The sequence below is a fragment of the Numida meleagris genome, chromosome 5 (genome assembly GCF_002078875.1).
Source record: "Numida meleagris isolate 19003 breed g44 Domestic line chromosome 5, NumMel1.0, whole genome shotgun sequence".
Taxonomy (NCBI): Eukaryota; Metazoa; Chordata; class Aves; order Galliformes; family Numididae; genus Numida; species Numida meleagris.
The window spans coordinates 51556182-51580423 of record NC_034413.1 but is presented as its reverse complement, the minus strand read 5'-3'; the positions used below and the strand labels follow the sequence as shown (position 1 = coordinate 51580423).

The following is a 24242-nucleotide window of genomic DNA, read 5'->3' as shown; positions in this document are numbered from 1 at the left end:
GATTCTTTTTACTGTTTCATATTCTGCATGGTTACACACTACTGTATTGCTTTCTTACAGGCTTCTAAATTCATTTCTCATTTCGTTTCTTCCAATTAAATAACTTAGGTGGAGTTTGTGGTGGAATTTGTGTATGCACTGCAGGTGTTGCTATCTTACACTCAAACTTGCTTTTGTTACCTGCATTTGCAAAGAGAGTCTACCCTTACTATATTCTGATGTTTTGAATTATTCTCCTTTACTCCTGTCTCATCAGCAGCCATAAGGAGTTTACAATAGGCAGGTGGATAAAATCACTTAATTCAAGTCATGGATTACATCTGAGTTTCCTTAAAACTTTTCTTCCTGGACAACATACAGCTGAGGTTCTTTACTTTGTGTGTTCCTCAGTATTCATGCTGAGAAGACTCCATTAACGCATCTCTGTGTGAAGTTAATGGATTTCGATTCGTTTGTGTTTTTATAAGCATTACACTTAACTGGAAAAATGTTCTGGGGATTGCAAGGTACTGTATTGGCTTGGCCTGTGCTGTGATGCGCTTGTATCACCAGCTTGTTTTAAATGGTAACTGCACAAGTTTAGGTGTTCCACAGAACTGTCAGATGGCAAAATGGTGTCCAGAAGGTGCAGATTTAGTGACACTAACTATATTTAAGAAATAGATACTGGTTGTAGCATTTGTTCTCTGTGGAAACTGCATTATAGCTTTGTGGCCTGACTTTACAAGTTTAAATGTGCTGTTCTATTTATTCATCTATTTTAACATATGCTATAGAAATTTTTAATGTAGATAGTGCTTTACAAGGTCCTGATATGGGATAATAAATCTAACCAGAGGTTTCTTAAGTAAAAAAAGCTTTTTTTCTTTAAATTCACTTTTAAGTGGTATAAGCAAAATTCTTTCTGTTACATGTATGGTTTTCTTGCAAAGTGTTTAGAGATTGTTATATAAATACTGGGGGAGTAGAGATTAAGCTCCTGGGTTTAAAATCTTGAATTTGAAAGTATGCTTAAAGCTGTTTTAAAACAAAAATACCTATATCATTTGCTCTTCAATCACTAATATAATGTTGTTTCTAATAGTTTTGCTGATTTTGATGATTTTTTTGATGATGCTTTTGAAAAGGTCACATGTTGAAAGTATTGGGAACTATCATGGGGAGCTTTAGCGCAAGGTTTTTATTTCAAATTTTATGAAATTTTACAGAACACGTCACAAACTGCAGATGTCAATCAGAGACCACGGCAAAGCTTTGTGGTGCTACTTGGCTTTTATTTGTGGTGAAATGTTTCTTGTTTTTTGATGTGGTTTGTGTTCTGTGCTTTTTCTGTGTGATTTATCTTGAGATTGGTATATCTTTGATTTGGTAAAGCCCATATGGACAAATGGTTAGTGATACCGTTTTGATAATTAAAAAAAAAAAAATAATAATGAAAACCCTCACACAGTGAAGGATGGACCACAGATATTTATTATCAGTGTTCCTATGGGGAAAAAAAGGGGACAGGGCAACAATGTCAGTGTCATTAGAGTATAGATAAGGCAGAAACTGTAGACTTGTACATACGCATTTCAGCTCTTGTATAATGATAATTTAATTCCAGGAAGAAAGTAGTTTCTCCATAACCGAAATAATGTAGTACTGCAGTTTAAGAACAACCTAAATAAACGGTTGGCCTGTAATTATAATTGTTACTACTTTTATGAATGTAGGATTACTAAGATTAATAATAAAAGTACAAAAAATGTGATTAAAAAATGTGATTAAAAGTGGTTGTTCTTCATGTTTGTTTGCTTTGTTCCATGAAATTTCCTTTTCGTTAAGGGAAAGAACAAACAAAAGTTATTTGCTGACTACAGATTTCTGGCAAACCATAACTGCATGTGAATTATGAGACTGCAATTAAAAAAACCAACTACTATTAGGAGGTGAATATAAGCTTGGAAAATGAACGAGTATATACAGCTATTCAGTATTAACATTCAGTTATTGTGCAACTAATTGGAAATGATAGGACTGGGAGCGATGAGCTAATTTTATAGTAAAAATTTCTTAGCACTGGAACCTACTGATGAGAATCACACTAGCAACAAATGTTTCTTTGCTATCTCAAACCTAGGCAGTTCTTTGGAAGACAAATTTACATTCATACTGCTTCTGAGGCTTTTGGTATAAGTTCTAAAGCTAGAATTGAAGAGGGAGAAAGGTATATATTTTATTTTTTATAAATTTAAAAGTAATTTTAAATGTATAACATTTTTATGAATTTACAGACTTTTCTGCTTTTTGTTTAAATAGAGAAGTGTTTTTTTCTGTATTAGCTGTACTGCTTTAAGAAACTGTACTTGTATTTATGCGTTTCACAGACCAGATGTGGCTTATTAGCATACTTAATGTACAAAATACAGCAGGATGTAGTGTTTTCTTACGTTGAGTGCCATTACAATTGGGCTTACATCTGAAAGACAGAGATTGCTATTTCTAAGTGACTTTTCTTTATCATTTTCCTTTTGTCAATTTTATAAACTTAAATACTCATTGTGGAAAAGATAGGATATTCTTTATCAAAAGCATAATTAGCTGCCTTATGTAATACACAGAACCACATATTCAGCTCTTTACTGAAAGATTTTCTACAATCTCCCTCTTTAACAGTCAGGGAACGCCAGTCTAAACAAATAATATTGTCCTGATAACAGCAATTACCATTTAAAATGGCCTAGTCTTCTCTCTAATGGCTATATCCATTTAAGTAGCATCCTGTTCAGGAACATCTGTTGAACTTCTGAGCTTACTCATCCTCGGAGACTTATTTTTCTATCCACAGCTGCTAGAACAGATTGGAGATGATGAAATCTGTGGCAAGGTTTTCACACAGTCAAACACTGTCCCTAGGAAAGACGCTCTAGGAGGTTCTGGGAATCACTGGGTCAAATCTGGGTGTGCCACTTGCCCCTGGTGTTCATTTCCTAGGAGCAGTAGCAACTGTTGTAACACTGCGGACTTCAATGGTCGTCCATGAATGTGTAAGGATAAGGTACTCTCTTGTGGTGATAAGAATGTGCTTTTCCTCTTCAACATCACTGAGTTAGTGCAGTACTAACTACCTTGCCCCAAACCACAAGGGCAGTTACATCTAAAAATATAAATGCAAAAGACTGCACACAAGGAGCTTCGGTCAGGCACACTCTGATGGATCAGTGGCTTGCTCCACCCTCTAGTAGTTGTAACCTTTTAAACAGCCTGGGAGCAAAATGATTGTATTTGAGCAGTGTTATTGTTGCAGAAGTTCTCTGTAGTTCATCCTCAAGCTTTGTCCTTTCACGCAATTACAAAGTGATTCAGTCCCAGACAGGAAGGGAGTGAATCTGCTGAGAGGTGACTTATTTTTAGAGGCCTTTCCTACCACAGTGAATTACTCAGTCTTCCTTGAATAACATACAAATAACCAATTTCCTTTTGTGTGGAATAAGATTCAGTTAGAAGTTACTGAACATGCTGTGAGAAACACTTGATCTTGAGTAAATGAAGAGCAACTACTACCTTGGTATGCAGTAACTCTGGAGAGAGGGAGTCTTGGCCCTGTAAGGTCAGAATGAATATTTTAATTTGTTTTCTTCGTAACCATCAGCACTTACACATCATCTTGTGGTCTGATTAACTGTAGTGTAATTTGCTTCCTACTTTTGTCCGTCTGATAATTCAGTAGCCCTCAGCAGGCTTCGGTGGTCTGGAGCAACAGATTTGGGAGAAACTGCTTTCTTACTGTCTTTATTTTCTGAATATTATGAATGTTAGTGTTTAATGAAATAGCTTAAAAACAGGTTGTCTGTCAAAACGGAATAAACTTTACAAATAGCTTTAATGGAATGCTGTTTAGGAAATAGATGTATGAAGTGGCAGGCTGATTTAAACACAGCATACAGTGAGACTTTTGAGTAAGGTTTATGTTCAACAGAAATGAGGCCGTAGCTCTCTGCATTTCGATACAGTATCAGTTTCTTTTGAAACTGTATCTTATTATTACAGTTGGAATTATGAAAGCACTGTAGAAATACATTAATGAAAATGAACGTAGAAAGATTTCTCGTTTCTTTATTCCATTTGTCTGTGGTGTAAGTGTGTTATTTATCAATGTATGTTACTGAGTTACATGTAGGTATTTTGCAAGGCGGTACAGTAGGCAGCATTTCAGAGAGGCAGCCTTTCCCTTACCTTAGGCTACGGGGAATGTATGTCACATTGTGACAGGAGAGAGTACTTGATTTTCTCTCTGGTAGGCTTCTGATTACTTGGACATTTTTAAGGGGTACTAGGAATCTCATGTAAGTATCAGTACTTCCTAATGCACCTGTCACCACTTCAGTGTTCCATATGAGAAATTCTTTCCATCTTATTAAGTGAGTGATTAGGTAAGATGTGAGAAATTAGGTACTGGAAAAGAGGGGTGATAGGGGGTGAATCGAAGAAATAATTGAATTAATGCACAGCCAAACAAACTCTCAGGTTGATTTAGCTGTACTACTCTGTCCGTATATTGTCTAGTAATCAGTTGCAGAAGTCTTTGCAACAATTTGCTGATTTCCTGTAGGCAAGTATAGCAGAGACATAAAACTGTAATTAATAAAATGAAGGCAATTTAGCTTTACAGAGTGGATGATAGTGTGTTGTGTTTTTTTTTTTTTAATACTGAAGTGCTTGGAGACCCACAGAAGTATAAGAAGGTGGTTGTGGAACATCCAGCTTTCTTTGTCTGCTTCATGTCACACTCTCCATTGACTACTCAAACTCTACCTCAATTATTCATCTCTCTGATGTGGTTTTATTTGAGAAATGTGAAAGTGATCAGATTCCAGTAACTTGTCTTTAGTCTGTAGCTGGAATACTGCGTTCACCAAACTCTCGAATAACCATCTTGTCAGAATAAGGAGGAACTTTTCCATGGTATCGGGTAGGGAATGCAATATGGAATTGAGATGTGGAAGGACTCAGGCATGTGGAATTTGTTGTCTTGTGCTGTCTGCAAGTCTTCAGCTGTGAAGGGATTCAAATTTGTATGCAGAGAAACAGAGCCAGTGTGTTAGACATTGAAATATGAAGTGATGATAGGCAATCAGATATTTTTCCTAGACTAACACATGGAAGGGGGGAGGAATATGAAAAGTCCTCCCTCCTGGCTTTAGAATATGGCGGTGAACACAGAATTGGCAAGATATGAGCAAAAGTTTGTAAGTAACTGACATTCCACCTTCATACCTTCTGTGTTAATACCGGTAAAAACATGGAGTGAGTAGTAGGGAAAGACTCCAAAGTTGTTAGTATACCAAGAAAGTGTGAAATTTCACTCCTAGTTTTACTGGTGCAAAGTGAGTGTATTTCAAATGAAGACAGTACAATTGCTTTGATATACATGGAGATCATAGCCTTGCCTTTAGTACTGCTGTTTTGTTAGCTTTGATTATCTTTGTAATAAACTCTTAGGATCTTCCCTTTTGTTTTCCTTTGTCAAACATTTACAGTATTAACAAGTGATTGTCTGGAAGAGCAGATTTAAATGAGTATGGAATGACATTCTATCCTCAGTAATTAAATTTACAACAGAAAAGTAATGTTAGCATATCCAAATAGTGACTTTGGTACATTAAGTAATTAATGTACAAAAAAAAATGCAGATTTCTGTGAACACTTTGTATGGCTGTATCTTATACGGTAGCCTTCTGGTTTGTTGATGGTGCACAATTTCTGCAGGAGATGAAGGGAACCCAGTCTGAACTTTGCAAATTTCTCTTTGTTTCACCTTGTCCTTCATTTAAGATGACAGACTTAGGCACTCAGGATACCCCCTAAGCAATGGAAAAGGCTGAAAAATAACAAGTTGATTGGAAAGACCTGAGCCTTCTGCTTGTTTCTTCGCAAGAAGCTTTCCCAATTCTTGTTCTTGTGTGTCATCTGTTTGCACCTCAGTGTCCCTCTTTATTACTATTTCTATTTCAGCTCTAACATTTTGTGCCCGTGTCATTTAGTTAACCATTTGGAGATTGATTAAGGCTTTGTAGAGCTGTGTTTTCTTAACCTTAACTAGTGTAGCATTTCTCTTAGATACAATTCTGTGTCACTGTAGTAATGCCCGTCAGCTTGAAGCTCATGATGCCAGATACTGTGCAAAGGTAGGTTACTCTTACTTAGACTGCTTGTGAAAGTTTATTAGCACTTCAAAGAGTCTTAAATTACATTGCAGAGAGTTTGACTTTTTTGAGGCTCCTCACTGGGAAAAGAAAAAATAGAGAAATTCAGCAAGCATGTTAGTCTCTCTGCTAAGTAATGCATTTATTGGTTTCCTCATGTTTTAATATGGCTCGAAGTAAAGTTTAAAAATACTGGACTCATCCAGTTCTCAAGAAAAGGAAGTATTTTGATTAATTCCTAAAATATTTCAGTTTCAGAAGAGCAAGCTGGAATGTATACACTTAAACTCTGCAGATGCTTTTTAAGCTGTGATTTTTCTTGGAAGTGTTACTGCCAAACTTGCATTTTCTATAACCAGCTTTTTTATTAGCAAAGCAACTGCTTTTCATCCTCAGCAGACTGTATTATTAAATGTGGTATCTCTAAGCTTGATATGCTAAACAGGGAAAAATTGTGTATTGCAGCACACAACTGGAAGTCTATGAATATTATTTCAGGGAGTGAACTTATGTACTTTCATTAGTCTGTTTTTATTATGTAAACGTGTCTTTTAGAAGAATCGTATTTGAAGTTTGTAAAATAGTTCTTAGTTCTTTTGTTGTTTTTGGTCAGATATACATTTTGACTATCATGTCTCATTCTTGTCTGTCACAGAAAAAATGTGTAACACAGTTGTGTCTTCATATGTAGCTGTGTGTATATAATCTATGATCTATCTTGCATGTATATATTACTGCATTAAATTCTCATTCAACGTGTCAAACTTCTGTGTCAAATTGCCTGGAGCTTTCAGCTGCACTTGTTGGCAGGATACTTTATTGCCTTTAGAATGGATACCAAAATGATCAACTGTACAAGACTTTGCTGATATATCTTAACTTTTGGATTTCACACTGTTCCTTTATCCCGCCATGAGTTGGACGAGTTGGTTTTGGAGACTGATGCTTTCTGATCTTCTGGTCAGCCTTATCATCTCAGTACTTCATTTCTGTACTTCCTCACACAAAACATAAATCTATTGTCTATCCTGAGGCCATTTGGTTCCTCCAGGTTCTTGAGAAAAGAGGAATCCCTTAGAAGCTTCTTTTTAGCAGTGAATTTTAGTCGTTTGTGTTGCTTTACAGCAATGGATATGATTGTGTGTTCCTCCAAGGCATTTCTTTAGAATGCCCACTTACATGCTGCATTTGAATAGGTGCTTTCTGCTTGCACTATATAGTGGGTAAGGCAAATAATGTACTAGATCAATGAATGTGTTTTAACATTGATGTTTTTAAAATCCATTTGCTTAAAGGTGCTGGCATTTATAGAAAAAAAAGAAAAGACAGTAGGATCGGTAGAGGTAGAAGATCATTTGCAGATTAGCGCATTGAAAGCAAGGCAATGATATTTTAGTCTTTTTTTTCTAACAGCTTAGTTTATGAAATGTTTTGTATCCACTTATGTAGCAAGAACAGTAGGACCTGCAAGACCCACTTATTACTTACTACTTACTTATTGCTGAAGGAGTGAGCATTCAACACTTCAAAACTCAAAACAAGCTAAAACTCAAAAGAAATCTATTTATTAGTTTTATGGATTCATAAATGGACTCAAAAAGAAACAGCCTTTTGCTTGCCTTAGAATAGTTCTAATAGATGCCTTTCATTTTCCTGATCATAATCAGAGCTGTAAGATTCAGCATTTGCCCTTTCACTTAGACTATTTCCTCCCCTCTTTTCATCCATGGTGAAATCTTACCTTACTGAAGTCAATGAGCATTATGGGACTTCAACCCAGGTAATTACTAATTTCTTCCTTCTCCTTGTAAAGTATGCAGTGCAGGCTGCTTAAATCCTCTTTACCCTTTATCCTTTCTGTGGTATTTTCTATCCAGTAACATAGCTGATGTGAGGTGAGAGCCTGGCATCATTGAAATGATTGGTGGCTTGGTAGCTTAGGCGTGCTTAACAAAGCGGTCAACTCAATAGTTGTACTGAGGTAAGTCATATCCAAGTGTTACAAACTATTGGCATCCTGGAGACTCATTTAAAAGTGAAAATATAAAGCGCTACTGGCTGAGTGTGGAATATCTCCTTTGGCAGAAAATAACAATCAGAGGACCCAGCCTTTTATTTGTGCTGATTATGACCAGTGCCAGGTGAGGGGAAAGAGGAAATAAATAAAAACGTCTGCTCTCAAATCAATTCTTGTTTCAGACTGAACACCGGAACTCAAGCAATTAGAGTTCGCAGGGTTAGTGTGTGTTGCTATAATCTCACTTTTTTTTTTTTCCTGTGAGCTACACAATTCCTAGAAATATATCAAGTAGCAGTGTGAAAGTATCAGGCCTGAAACATGCTCTGATGGGGCCACAGATCCTCTTAAGTGCTTAAATCTAATGGGTATTTATGGAACAACCTGCTTGTGGATGTATTTATATATTGTTTTGGTGAGTGGTTGTTAATACGTAACAAATGTTCATGAACAGCACATTGTAAGAAATAGGGGCCCTCTAAACCATATATTCTCTGTATTTTTATAATCTGTAAAGAAGTGGATGTTCACGGAATTTGTGTTTTTACCTATTATTGCTGTTTTGGGCTGTTGTTGAATTCAGTGGTTTATAAGAATGTGTAAATTTGTACCATACCTGCAGTGGTGTGGTGTTGAAAGCTCTGTTCCTTTTTCCTTCATCTCATCTTGATTACAGAATGCCGCTAGTGTGTATTTTCTCTGAACTCTTCTTAAAGTAGTTTCTTGGTTAAGTTTCAAAAGCAAAAATTAAAAGAAATGCGAAACTTGCAAATAAAAGCTTACACTCTAAGTATCTTCTGACTTCTATTTGTTCATTTTAAATTACATTAGTAAAATTCTTTTACACGCAGTACTTGGCTCTAAATCAGGCTTCTATGCCATGTGTTTGAGGGTGATAAATAATCAGCATTTAAAATTAAACCTTGCCATCTTGCATTTAGTACTTATTGATGTAATTAAACTTGCATACATTTTAACCTCTGACTGTTTCCTAAGTAATTTCTTCTCAATTTTGCATTCCACCTCTCTCATGACCTTTGAAAAATACCTTTTTTGACAGCCAGCATGAAATATTTTATTGGGATATTAACCACTTCATTTTCCAAAAACACTCAGGCAAGCTTTATTCTGTAAATTTCCCCAGAACCCTATTCAGACATTCCTGAGTACAGGTTAGTGGAAAACAGGTGGAGTATCATTGTTTTGTTTTAGCATCATAAAAATACACCACGCGATGCTATTTTTGTATGACCTAGTCTTTGAGAAACTGAGTCATTCAAAGAAGTCATGCTGTTCTGAAAGAGATGAGTTGTAAGGGAACCTGCTTGAGTTACTTAGGCTTTTATGCTTATTTCTCTCCAGGGATAATGCTGGAGACTCTTGGTACAATTAAGGGAAGATTAAAAGCTTGGTGCAGGCTTATTTTCTCCCCATCTTCCCTTCTGCCAATACCCTCCAAGCCTGTAACCTCTGTAAAAACGTGATACACTTTTCAAAGGTCTTTTTTTTTTCTTTCTACTATCATTTCTCAGGCAGTTTTCTGGTATGCTTCCCTTCCGTACATTCATCAATGTGGTCTCTTTCTGCACTTGTCACTGTTTGTCCAGATAGTATTTGATGCCAGTTTGGTTGACCTCTGGGTAAGAATTCATTGAGTATTTCTTCTGAGGTTCATCTGTGATGCTTAGATGATCAGAGATCAACAAGCTGTTAGGAAATAATTCTTGTGCCACTGGTGAGAATTATACCATGACTTAGTATTTCTTAGTACATTAGCTCTGCAGAGCTAAAAGGAGTAAAATGTAGAAGTGTGGACAGTGAAGCAGATATGTCTGAATATGCTGATTTGGTTGTGAAGAAGGTACCATTTTATATAATGCTTCTTTTTACAGGAGAGCTATGCTTAATCTGAGCAAGTAATAGCTGGAACATTTACCTACGCTGTTGCTGTGATAATGGTCAAAAGATTGTGTACTTTGAGGTTGCAGCAGAAATTCATGAGAACTGGTTTAGCAGGTTGTCTGATGTGTTTACATACATCTGCCATATGGAATTTCCTTATAGAGTGTGTTACTTCCATCTGATCTCATAAACAAAATGTACTCTGTGCTATTTTATTCCGAGACAGACTTTTCCTGTTTTAACAACAGTGGGAGGATTTTTCTGCCTTCTAAACTTTCTGAAGGTTTTTTTAATATTATTTATATTTCTTCAGAAAGTGATGCATGCTACCAGCCAGCCCACAAGTACTGATCTTTCAGTGAATTGTTGTCAGCTTTGTTCTTTCACTTTATGTAAAACTGCAAGGAACAGGAAATCCTGGAAATGTGCCAAGCCATAGGAATGGTAGTATTACACACTTTATTACCATAGGAATTCTAAGAGGAATGGATGCTATATGGACATCTATACTGTTAATCCAAGTATCGTTACAGAATGGTTGGGAAGTTACTTTTCCTGGGTTCCGTTAACAGGGCAGTGTCTTTGGATGAGAATTGAGTTTATCTGTAATGACTAAAGAATAATAACTGGTTATGTTATGCAGAAGCAGACCATGAATTATGTTTTCTCTCATTCTTTAACAATATAATTCATATAGTGAATAGTGTGCAGTTGTGCTTTTTAATGTGTGAGAAAACAGCAGACTCACAAAATACAACCCTTGTGAGACTGCTCTGTTGCAAGATAGCAAGATTGAGAGGTACTTTATCCTGCCTATTCCCCTTGTTGAGTTATAGAACAAAGACATAGCTCACCCTTTATGTGATGGTATGTATACGTAAAGATACTATCAAATGTCTTGACTGAAATAGATTCTTGACCATGACTGACTACAATGATTGTCTAGCTATTGCAAGGCTTTAGTATGTTTCTTATATCCTTGCCAATTAACATTTCTGTTGATTTTTCCTTTCAAGTATGTCTTCATTGCTGGAACTTCATCTTATTTCAGACTACATATGCATATCTTTATTATCTGATAAAACTGTTGCCATATGTACAAATGAAAATTGTTAATATAATATGCTAAAGAGCTTTTTATGGAAGGAAAAAGCAACTCTTACTTTGAAATCTATTAAACTAATAATGAATGTTATCTTTATATCAATTATGTTCTTTCTAAGTGAACACTTTAGGTTTTCTTTGTGCAAGTAGAATTTGCTATATGAGATGCCTATGTGATTCTCCACAATCAGACTGGTCAACATGATAAAAAATAAGAATGTGTGATGCAATAGAAAGGAAAAGCTCTTAATTTACTAGTTTAATTGTCAAATTGTAAGCAGGGCATGTACTCCAATCCTGATCATGAATGTGCTGCCTTTCAGCAGCTCCATAGTAGCAGTACTCTTAGCACTGTTAGAGCAGTAAAAATGCCCATCTCTGTCTGGTAGGCATCAGCCATAGATGGCTCCATAAAGGAAGTGAGGGAAGTTATTCTTGTTAGATGCTCTGCATGGTGAGAGATCAGCAGCACACATCAGATATTTTGAGTCTTAAAACACGGTGGTGAACTTCCATTAAGTTACTTACTTTTAACAGGATGTAGAAAGGCATAATGTTCTTAAGCCAAACCTGTCCAGTTCCAGTAATTTCATTGCAGTAAGGGGCAGTAGAATTTGTCACACTTGTGGCAAAAGGCTCCACATCCTATGGCTTCTGTCTATTGCTGTTGTCTATGTATTTTTGAAATTGAATTTAACAAAATAGCGAACTGCATAAATAAAACCTGTTGTGCTTTCTCCTGGTCAGTTCTAAAGTGTAGCACCGGATCTGTCCCTTCTTTTGAAGCTAGAATATCTTTATTTAATAAGACCTTTATTTCCATTTCTATTTCTCTACTCACTGTTTTTATCCCCTTTCCAGGCACATATTATTTTGTGCTGTGTATTATCTAAAGTTTTGTCCATTCACCTTTAAAGTATCCATTCTGAATGATTTGTGAATGGCCACTACTTCTAGAGAAATATTCCACAGCCAAGTGCACTGAATGCTACAGACAAGGTTATTCTGATTTCCCCTCCCAGTCTTAAGACTATTCTTTGGTTCTTGAATGTACTGCTTTCACGTATGTGAGATAATTTCTCTGTCATTATTACTAATGTTCTTATCATGTTTGCACACAATTGTCATATCTATGTATTGGTGTCACTTTAAAAGAAAATTTATATATAACTATTAATAACTTTCCTGGAATTCCATCATAGTACTCTGAATTTTCTGAAATCCAGAATTATGTGACCCTGTCTTTCATCTCTACCTGGACTATACAAAATATGATGTCTACTAACAGTATTTTATGCCAGGATTTAATAATTGTCACAATAACAGTTTTTTGCTTGTGTTAAGAAGGGCTGTTGTAGGTAAGCTTTTATGAATATCTATACAGAAATAGAAATGATAGTGATGAGTAATGTGCTGCATACTTGAACTGTGTTCAGGATTATTGTTTCCCTCGATGCTCACTCACTAGCTCTACTTAAATGTCTCCCTTGAATTTTTCCTAAGCATTTCTAATTCCTTAGAGACCTATGCATCATTTTCATATTTTGACAGGTATTTCTACCTCTTCTTTCTCTAATGTTTTTATAATAGTTATGAAGTTGTTTATTCTCTTTCTGAGACTTTATATATATATATAAAACCCCAGCCCTTTAGTACTTCCTTAGACTCCTCTTTTGTGTTGCTATGTTTCATTACCTTTAGTTTGCAGTCATGTAACTGTTTTTTAATTTGCATGACAATGTTTCCACCCAAGGCGTTTTTTGAGCTATCACTATTTAATGTTGTACTGATATCCAAGTATGTGACAGCTACTGCAACCCTTTCTTCCACCACTTTAGTGATTTAAAAAAAAAAAAAAGTAAAGCCTATGATTGTTGCTGTTAATATGAGGAATGAGCTCTGTAATCTAGCAGTAGTGATTTTTCTTCCCTTGCTTATGAAAAATACTTTCCAAGCATTTTTGATTTTTGTACAAGTAAGGTGCCCCAGTATGCTAGGTATGTTCTGAACCAAAGTGAAGTTAGTGGTGTAAATTACACCATCTATGTGTATTGGTTGATAAACAGCGAAGAAATTACCACAGTTCTGATACTGGAAAAGTATACAGAAGTTCTTGTGAAGTTCACTCTCAAAAGAACAAAAAGTGTTAGAAAATAAGGCATTAAAGAATGCAAAATTCAAATTCTTTTTTTCCTTCGAGTTTTATTCTTCCCCAGAGTTACTCCTAGCTGTCCAAGGACAAAATTCACCAGTGTAAGCTGGTGTAACCTTCATTGCATTATTCTTTGGCACGTCTGCTAACACTTAAAGCAACTTAATCTGTTTGAACCCCTTATCATGATTATTGCTTTGCTAAATTTAAATTTACCCCTCTATCAATATGTATGTTGTTACAGAAATAAATTAACAAAGCCTAGAGAATCTCTCATCACAATAAGTTCCATTGGTTACTCTAACATAATCAAGTATTTTTCCATATGTTGAAGGTATGTTCTGGTGTTCATGTAGTTTCTCTTTCTGCCAATGTTGCAAGAAAGAGGAGGGAAGAAGTGACCCCATACTCTCCTCCAGCTTTGCCCTTTTGCTTCATGATGATCTTTTTCTCCAGTCAAAAACTGTGTGGCTAACTGCATGCTGGCAGCTGATTTAAGGAAGAAAAATAAAGTAGAAATATGTTTTATGTTGCAGAACCTGTACCATTCAGTGCCTGTACAGTTGATTTCAGTGACTAACAGAAGTTACTAATCCACTTCTGTGGATTCTGTAAATAGTCATGTGAAAGTATACTAAGCAACTTTGTTCTATTTTCAGCTCCTGCAGACAAATTTGCTCATCTGAAGCTTGATTATAAATGTTCTGCTTATCCCTCTGAGAAGTCTGACACAAGTAACTCTTGTTTCTTCGCTTACTCCAACCTGATGGTTGTTGGCCTCTCTTACCCATTTATGTTCTCTCAATGGCTTTGATTTTCAAAACGCAGTAATGTTAAGCAATCATAACTCACAACTCACTTTCCAATAACACTTTATTTCTAGATCTATCTCTTCTTTGGACTCGGCTTTTTACCAGTGCATGATTGTCTTACCTTTTGCAGCATGCTTTTCTGTGAGAAAACTACCTTATTCAGACCTTTCTGATTGAGATGAGAGGGTGGTGCTAGGAACTAGAAACCTTTGGAAGTTTTTCTGTTCAGAAAAGTGAAAGCAGTAAGTATCTTGAGATCTCTTCTTTAAATACAGACTTTTTAGAAAAATATAAAAAGGATCCCCCCCATGGGAAAGAAATCATACACTTAGCATGTCAGGATTTACAAATTCCAAACTTAGTTTCAGGAAGAGAAAGTTATCTGCATGATATCCAATAAATAACTCAGGGCATTGATCTCTAGACACCATATGTAACATTATTCCTTTATCTAAGGGTAGCTGTTTACCTTTGCAAAAACTGGTTTTTTTCTGTTCTCTTAACTCAAGTTGGGTTTTTGTTATCTTTAATATGTTTTTTTAACTGTGGTTTAAAATGTGTCTTACAATGGTCTTTCTTTACTCATGAGCTACTTGAAGCTGAATGTCGATTAATGAGGCCTTGTCTGTCCATTGAACAAATGCAGCGTTCCCATCCTCAGTTGAGGAATCAATTTCATCAGACCGGGTTGAAGTTTTTAAAGCTATTGAATATACAATTAATGAAAGATTCAGCATGTCAAAGACTCCTTAAGTGAAAGCAAGGGATAAAACAACTGCAATGTTAAGGTTGCTTTGCAGTCAGATTGTAGCTCTCATCCTTTATTTTGTCTTCAACCTGTAGTCTGTTGTCATGTGGGAAATGGAAAAGGACATTTCACAACGCTGCTACTAAAATGCAAGCAGAGTCCTTAAGAAAGAAAAGAGAAACTTAACTTCATTGCAACACTGTTGTAGAGACAAAAAAAAAAAGTAAGGCTGCTTGTTAGCTGTTCAGAAGGGTAAAACAATGGTTTGTCCTTCCTGATTAATTTTGCTTGTTCCAGTGTTTGTCAGTACAGTGTTTGGCAAGTGCATTCAGTAGTCCATGAGATAGCTCTTCTGTTGTGTTCTTGCTCATTGCTGTGGATGTAGCCCATGTCATGACCTTCAGTTTGCAGCTGGTAGTCTCCTCTGATTTTTAGGGTTGGCTGTATTTCAAATCCCCTCTCAGCTTTTCTGAAAGAAAGGTCCGTGCTGTTTTTTCTTGCACGGAGTGCCTTGAAATGTAAATTGGACACCTATGTTTAAAATATTGCTAATGATTCTTTTTTCTTCTCTCTACTATTGGTTATTTGTTCTTCTGGCCACTAAAGTAAGATTCTTACGCCTGGCAGAGTTGTGTGGAAAACTTCATAGTGTTGGTTGGGAAAGTGGCTTTTCTGTGTAGCATGGCTAACATAATGGAGGACTGGTATAAGGAATAGTTGCAAGAGAACTTTTCCTGGCATACCCTGTATTATCTCTAGGATCATTCACTGATTGAGTTATATTTATTTGCTTGAAAGTGAAATAGGCTTAGAATCAAAAATAAATTAGAAATGCATTTTTAAAGTTCACCTTTTAAAGATTTTTTTCCAAACAACACCCTTTTTACAAAATTTTGTTTTGTTTGTTACTTTGTTACAATTAGTTCTCTTCTTTTAGCAATGTTTTAATGTGCTGTATTTTTTTCAATAGAGAAATCATGTTTAATTAGAAGTTACTTGCATGTTTTCAGTTATAGATAATTTGTTTGACTTTACACTTTCAATTGCCTTGAGCAATTTCCTGTAGAAATACACATAATCTATCTGCATGTTTGAAATATTAGTGTCTTTTGCATAGCTTGGGTGTACCACTTAAGCAAGCCACTGGGGCTTATGAAGAACAGTTTATGCTTTTCAGTGTTAAATAGTGATATGATGGCTGTACTTTCTAGTCCCTGGTAAGCAAGCATGGTCTTGAATCTCTGGGGGAATTCACATGTCACCACTCCATGGACTTCTGCTTTCAGACTGGTTTGTAGTTGTGGTACCACTTCTCATCAGTGGTAATGATGTGATCCAGGGAACTGTCACCTTTGGCCACATGTTGGTTCAGTAGGTCCTGACAAACTTATATATGGTGTTCTTTCTGTTCCTGAGTGAGCATTTGTAGAACCTACCTGGCTCAAACATTGCAGTATTCCAATGCTGCCACTGTTGTTTCCAATGCCTTGAAGCCCATTCGCAGTTCTCTGGTTGTAATCCTCTGATTCTCATGAATGAGCTGATCAAGATACTCTCCACTTTGTGGTGTGACAGCTGTGCGCAGCCATCCAGAACGTGGCTTATCATTCATGTGGCTGTTGCCACTGCCAAAACATACCACCCACTGCCTCACTGTGCTCACATCCACTGTTTGGTCTCCATAAACATTCAGAAAGCATCAATAAATGTCAGAGGGTGCAATTTTTTTCACATTGAAGGAATTCAATGACACACCTTTGCTTCATACGGAGTTCCATATCAGATGCCTTTTTGTCAGACTGCCCCTCTCCTGCCATCTGTTGCACAGCAACAAAATGTAATGGAACATTGGTGGGAAGGTTCAGCCTCTACTGCCATACTACCAACATCTGCCTCTGTCATCATGGACCAACATAATAAAATAAAAGGCATTACTTTTGGAGCAGCCCTTGTAGATTTAGACTAGATGTTAGGGGGAAATTTTTCACTCAGAGGATGATGAGTTGCTGGCAACAGGTTGCCCAGAGAAGCTGTGGATGCCCCATTCCTGGAGGTGTTCAAGGCCAGGTTGGATGAGGTCCTGGGCAGCCTGATCTGGTGCCTGATTTAGCAGCTGACAAAAGGCTGGCAGGGTGCCCATGGCAGGGGGTTGGAACTAGAATTTAAGTTCCCTTCCGACCTAAACTATTCTGTGATTCTGTATTTCTCCATTCTGTGATTCTGTATTTCTCCATTCTGTGATTCTGTATTTCTCCATTCTGTGATTCTGTATTTCTCCATTNTCCATTCTGTGATTCTGTATTTCTCCATTCTGTGATTCTGTATTTCTCCATTCTGTGATTCTGTATTTCTCCATTCTGTGATTCTGTATTTCTCCTTACCCATGTTTAGAAGACGTCAACTCAAACTGGGATAGATCCAGAGAAGGGCTGCCATTTTAAAAGGAGGTGGACCGTCTATTTTATATGATAAGGCTAAAAGAGCACATCTTGTCTGTTGATGTGAAAGCTGATCGGAAATGAGATTGCCTTCTATAAATACATAAAACCACCATTCAGGGGAAAGAAGCTGTTAACCTGTCCCTGGGCAGCACTGTTTGGCACTAATGCAGCTTGGCTATGTGTTAGAAGCATCTCTCTGACCATTAGGAATGAGGTTCTAAAACAACTTTCTAGTAGGAGTCTGGAGGCAAAGAATGTCCCTGAATGGATCTGTTTGAAGTAGGTAGATTTTTAGGCTCACTTTCTATATACCTGGAATAGTGGCTCCAGTGCTATGCTTATACACCAAATTTCAGTAGTTTGGCTAACATGCTTTTTTCCTAGAACAGTGAAGACCTACTTGATACCATGGAGTTCAGATCTTGTATCAGTTCATAGTGGAAGAAGTATCCATACAAATGACCTTGCCTTTCAAGTTGACGGTACTTTTCACTTTTGTTTGCCTCATCAGTGTCATGTTCTGTTTTGCTGATAGAAGCCTGTCAGGAAGGTCGCCATCATTTCTTCTCTCTGATACGGAGAATCTTGAATTATGTATTGTTACTGTAGCACACTTTTCCACAGATGGTGCATGGATTGGAGCACAGCTAGCAGAATAGATGTATTTCTTTAGGACATTGTCCCAAGTTCGGAGAGTTGGGCACTTGAATCACAGTACCAAGTGAAGGCAGTGCAGAATTACTGTTCGTTGGGTGAGTGCAGTCCCGAGAAGGATTCAAAGTGAAACAGAAGAGCAGCACCCTCCTCCTTATTTCTTTTAAACAGATGCCTTCAGTTGTTTGTATGTGTGGTGGTAGGCACCTATCATCCAGAGACTTCCCAAATTCAAATTTGGAGGATGCTTACTCAGCATCTGTGAGGAGCTGAGACTGAAGGTACATCATCTCCTCAGTGTTCATGTTGCCAGCTCCTGGCAGCTCAGCACTGGGTGTGCTTTCAAACTCTTTTTTTTAGCTTCAGCTCTTTCCCGAGGAGATTCTTGTTCTGGCTTCTGAGTGTCTTTCTGCAGTTACCCATTTCATTCCTTATCAACAATGCACAAAAAGAGGAGGAAATCTTGGTAGGCTTGAAGGAGTAATGTGAAGTCCAGCACCTAGATCTAAAAATGCCTTTGTTATTCTCACAAAAATGTTATTCTAGTATAATAAGCGTGGTTAAGTCTTTTATATTCTGTAGCCAAGGTAGCTGTGTTCCTGTGGTAAATATTAAAATAAGTATATGTAAAATGCAGAAAGCACTTTGAAATGAATATTGCCACATTTTGCCACAGCAGACTTTCATGTTAGAACAAAAAAAAGCCCTTCTTTGTTTTAGGATTTATTATAAAGCAGTAAACTAATTCTATTTCCCTTTTTCCTGGTTTTCTGTTTAGAGTAAGATATGCCACGTACTGTTTGTTTAAAATGGATGCTGATAATAAACAAAGGATAGGTCTTTAAGTAGCTGAAATTTGTTTTATTGAAATATTAGCAGTGTTTCAGTGGTACGTATTTCCTGTTTAATATTCAGATATAGCATTTGGTTTTTAGAGGAATACTTACCCTCTGTGATCAGAAAGAGTAGCAGTTAGGAGCAGCAGTGATGTGAGTCATTTTGACAGTGAGCAAACTTGTCAGAATGTTCACATTTTCAAGACTAGATGGTCTAAGACATCCAGTTTTTCCTAAATATTTTTCGAAGTCCTAATGAAAATTTAAATAGCCGTGTCTTGCGGTTTCTTGAATTGAAAAGATCATGAATTAACAATTGCATTTTACTGCTAAAATACTTCTTGTTTACTGGAAAGTCACAATAATAATAAGGTTCAGTGAGGTTCTTTGTAACAGTTTTAATAGCTAAATTTGACAATCCCTTAGTGTAAAATATGTCAGTTATATGGAGAAAAGAGAGAATTCATAATGAATACATGCACTGTAAGGCAGTGAAATCTTTTTTAGCCAAATGAAATAATATGTTAAGTACCTTTAAGCCCTGTTTTTTTTTTTTCTTCTATCTTTTTTCTTTTTCCTTCATAAGCCCTGTTTGTATTAATTTTACCTTACCTGTTTTGGGATAAATCAGAGTCTTACTGTGTGCATATGATACCTTTGTGTTAGAAAGTGAAAATTCCATGTTTTTGGCTAGAATGTCTGTGTATTACAGCCATTCCTTGCCTAGGGCCATCTGCATAGGAGAATTTTCTTTTAACAGTAAATCATAAAAAGCTTATAGCAGACTTACTGGAACCATTCTTCTATGTCTCTGACTACTGTTCTTGCTAAAGATATTAAAAAAAAGAGGCTCAGTGGATCAAAACATGGTATTTGTGTGAGAATATCTTCTTTGCAGTCGTTTCAGAGAAAAAGGAAAATCTGTGCTGTGTTCACTGGCTCTTTAATTCGGATTGCCAATGATAATGCAGAGTCTACTGCTAAAGAAAGGTAGGATGCAGAGGCAGAAACATTAGCGCTAATCTGCTGCAGAAGGACTAGATAAATCAGCACAGCTCTCATACATCACTAAGAGAGAAGCTGATTGCAACTTGACCATGTGCCTAAGTGGTCACATCAGCAACAAGAACACAGCATGGATAAAAAAACTAAAATGTACCCTTAGGGCTACTTGCTGTGCAGGACCCATAATAACACATCAATGTAAGTTTAAGATTTCTTTATTTTTTGTTTCCTTCTGTATTTATTGATGTTTACAAGATTATATTTTTTATTTTGCATAGTTTTAGGGGGAATATAATGGAGTGAAATAGAATGCTAAACACCTAATAGTTTGATAATGTTTGTCTGTGAGTAATAACGGGCTTTATTGGTGTGTGTCTCAACATAGCTCTTTTTTGATAACGTTTTAATATTTGATCTTAACAGTCATATCTCAGAAATTGAGTAAGCTTTTGGGTGAGAGGATAGTGAGATCTTTTCTTCATCTCTGTCATCTTACGTTTCAAAAGGATTTGATAGGCAGAATGCCACAAATATATATTACTTCTCCTGGGAGATTTTTTGCATTGGTTTATTATTTCTGTCAAGAAAAGTACTTATAAGGAGTGATTTCTGTGGACCTTTTTGTATTCCTGAATTATGTGCAGATGGTAATTTTCCTACAGTTTCAAAAATTTGTGCAATTGTTCAATTTAATGTCACTTGAGCATCTGCAAAAAGGGAAGGCAGGGATAAGATGGAAACTGAATAAGCATTGATTGCTAGTCTGAAAATTAAATTTTAAAAGTTTTAGCAGTAAATCTGATTTCAATTTGTTTTTTACTAAATTAAATTATCATATTTAAATTCAGACTATAATATAGCAAACAAATGTGTGAAAGTATCCTGGATAGCCCACATTTCTAGCTCAATAAAAATATTGTTGATTGCTGCTACCAGAAAAAATCATAACTGTAGAAATTGGAGCAGCATGTTTAAGTAATACATGGAAAAATAGAAAGGAAAAGTAGGATATTGTTTTTCAGGTATTAAGGTGAAGGTTTAGTTAAAAAAAAAAAAAAAGTGTACAATAAAAATTACTGAGGTGGAATCTCATGCTTTCTCTCATGACTTTAGGGAAAGAGACAGGAAAATCCAAGATAGTTTTTGCTGTGCACTTAGAAAGTGGGGGAAATTTGGAAGCGCTTTAAAATACAGAACAACACCACCACTTTAAAGACTTTCTTAGGATGCATCAGTGAAAAGGTACAGAAGAATACCTGTTTATTTTGTATTTTGCAGTTGTAGACAAATATAATAACAGGAGGCTTAGAAACAGACATAGCTTGCATTTAATCTACTGATGGGTTGTTTCTGTGGCAATTTTAAACTGCTGGTATAGAATTGTCTGCTTTTTTCCCCATTTCATAGTGCTCAAATACTCAAAGTGAGCCAATTTCAGGTCTTGAATTGCATGTGCCTTCGTTTTGACTAATGCCTATGCAAAGTGAAGGTTTATCTATTAATAGTTGCAAGCTAACTAAAAGAGTAAGAGAAGAGATTGGAAAAAGGGGTAAGGTGAGGCTTTATGAAAAAAAAAGATCATTCTTCTCAGCAAAACATATAACCAACCTGGTCAACTGGCAGATGAAATGTGGACCAAGTGCAGAGTTGATTTTTGTGCAGAAAATGCATATGCATGATCACACAGACTCTAAGTTATACTAATTCCCCAAAGCTGCTGAGTTTCCACTGGGAATCCATAAGCTTTAACATTCTGACTCGAAAAATAATGAGGGAAAAAAAAAAAGAGGAAAGCTGCATGGCAACAGGAAACATGGAGGACTGGAGGTTTCTTGGACATTATTTCTTGTGTTCTCGTGTACCCAATGTGGTATTAAGTTGTAAACTCGATGGCAGATTCCTGTATTTTTCACATATGACAATAGTGTAATCAATCTGTTCCTGTTAGTAAAATCTGCTTCTGTTAGTGAAATAGAGGCATCCTTTTTTTTCTGAGTTCATTTTAACAGCAGGAGATTACTGTGGTTTACAAAGATAATGAAACAAGTGTGTAGTTTTCCTTCATTTGTAACTGGACAAAATTTTTAAAGATTGCTTCCAAAGCTATAGTGAACATTTCAAAAATGGTACATAGTCAGTAGCTGTGTTCATATTGTGATCTTAATGCAAACATTTGCTTCTGTGTATTTCTATGAAGTTCATCGTGTAGTTGAACTTAAATTGTGCTAAATGAATTGCATTGTATATGACAAAACTGGACTTAGGTCATGTTTTCTTTTTCTCTGAAGAGACAGAAGTCTAATGAGTGCATTTTGGAGTCTGAATTTGGCTTTGTATGCAGTTCATGTTAGTCAAGAAAAGGTACATGCTTTCACTCTAGAGTGAAACTCTGAGTTTATCTATTTATTATGCTGCATTTCACTGTTACCTTTTAGCTCTTTCACTTTTAGCACTTTCCAATCTGGTCTTCATTTCCACTTTCAGTTCTAGTCAATAAATTTATGCTAATTATATTTTCTTGTGCTTAAGGGAAAATATGCTGGTGGACATCATTCCCTGCACTTTCAGAGCAGCAGGGGATTTGTCGATGCTGACTTCAGTATATTGAATTTGCTTAGACCTATGATATTCAGGTAACAATATACACAATATTCTTGCTCACATTGAGTTTGGTAGAAAAGCTATTTACCAATATTACTAATGCAATGCCTGAATCCTTAAAGCTTTGTGTGCCTGTGGTGGTATCTTGCACAAACAAAAGGCTTTAATCAGGCTTTTAACAGTTTAATCAAACTGTTTTGATTAAATAACATTTATTTTAGTTTTCTGTCTATAAAACAGTACTAATTCCTTTTGAAGCTGAAAGTTTGGCCTCTTCTGTCTCAGGGTTGGTCTCTGAAGAAAACTATATTGCCCTAAGTAGTTGGCCCTTCAAGCTCTGTGATACCTAAAGAGAAAATGTGCTCCTTTATTCCACGCGTTGTATTCCTTTCCCAAATTTTGCTAGTTGTGCTGCCAAGGCCAAGGTGTGACCTGGCTGTCCTCCTTGTTCCTCCTTGTCCTTCTTGGGCTATAGTCACCTCTGTTAAGAGACACTGTTGCCCAGCTAGCCCAAGAACCCTAAGTACTGCAGTTCTTTGAAGAATGCCTGAAAAGCTCCTGTCTTACTTTATCCACGCAGACCTAAGAGCTTGTTGATTTCTTCCACAAGTTCAATAATCACAAATCCATCCACTGGACTGTGTCTGGATGTTCCTTATCACCACCAACTTCCTGTGTGCTAACTCACAAGCTGTGGTATGTGAAGTAACTGCAGATCAACTCATACTTTCACATCAGTTACCACCTGAAGTGAACTTGGAAAATTGTGTTGAACAGCTTTGTCCTTGCATGGCATTGCACATGCTGTGAAGGGAATACAAACGATAACTGTCTCAACAAAGTGAATTCTAATCCAATATCATTTCCTTCTAGGAAAACTGAATCTCTGGAAGAAGCAAGATAATTTTTCATGTAATTTGACTAAAGTGGAAATAGTACCAGTTTCAGCTGACAGGAAAACTGAATTATTTTACACCCTGATTAGATCCTCCAACCCAGTCTTGAATTCTGTTTTGAAAAATCACTGAATATTTCTGAATTATTATGGAAGAAGATCATACATGGGAAGGAATTACTTTGATATCTCTCCTAGCTTTCAGATTGCCTTCCCAGTCTTGCTAAATGCTGCCTCTGAAGTGAATTTCTTCCAGAACACTGTGCACTGCATGATACCAGACTGCTGGGACGCACAGCAATGATCTCAAACAGGTAGCTCCTAAGGACAACCACTTGCCAGATCTTTCAGTCTTGTTTAATGGAGACTTATAATGAAAACATGTTCAAAGAGGGAATTATGCAGACTGATATCTATTATGCTCATATTCAGTGAAAATCCTGACTGGGGTGACGGTAGCTTGTGAAGTTTTATGAGGCTTTCAGCAGTTTTTGTTACCTCTCTGTTATTATCCTGGGAAGTAAATAGTTACATATTGGATAACCATATGGATGATGTGTTGGTGTATTTTAAGAAGATTGCTCAGATGGCTCAGAGCCCATAGTGACAATGCCAGGATTTTTATGTGCTGAAAATCTAAACAAATCTCTGAAAGATAGAGGGAGCAATCACTGAAAGGAAGAGGGAGCAATAAAATGTAGAGTCCACCATCAGCATTGGTGATAGGGATCAAGGCCGTGGGAGAAGTGTCCTGTGGCTTCTACAGGTGGGCTGCCTTCCAGTTAGCTTCCTGTGTGAGCTGTGGGCGCAGATGGGCAACTGTTCTTTATTTCCAGCCACAGCATGAGGTTGCCAGTGCTCTTTCTGCCTGCTCCTGCCTCTGCTTT

The 24242-nt window shown here is 36.6% G+C and overlaps 1 protein-coding gene across 5 annotated transcripts in view; it reads left to right on the top strand.

Moving 5' to 3' along the window:
* The window catches only part of RAPGEF4 (Rap guanine nucleotide exchange factor 4), a 151588-nt gene that overhangs the window by 21829 nt on the left and 105517 nt on the right, over nucleotides 1-24242 (top strand). The window contains exon 1 of one of the 5 annotated variants that reach the window (XM_021399332.1): nucleotides 3440-3592. The exons of the other annotated variants lie outside the window; for them this stretch is intronic. The gene's annotated coding sequence lies outside the window, so the exon portion shown is untranslated. Of the gene's footprint in view, nucleotides 1-3439; nucleotides 3593-24242 lie in introns of those variants that run through there. 5 annotated transcript variants of the gene reach the window in all.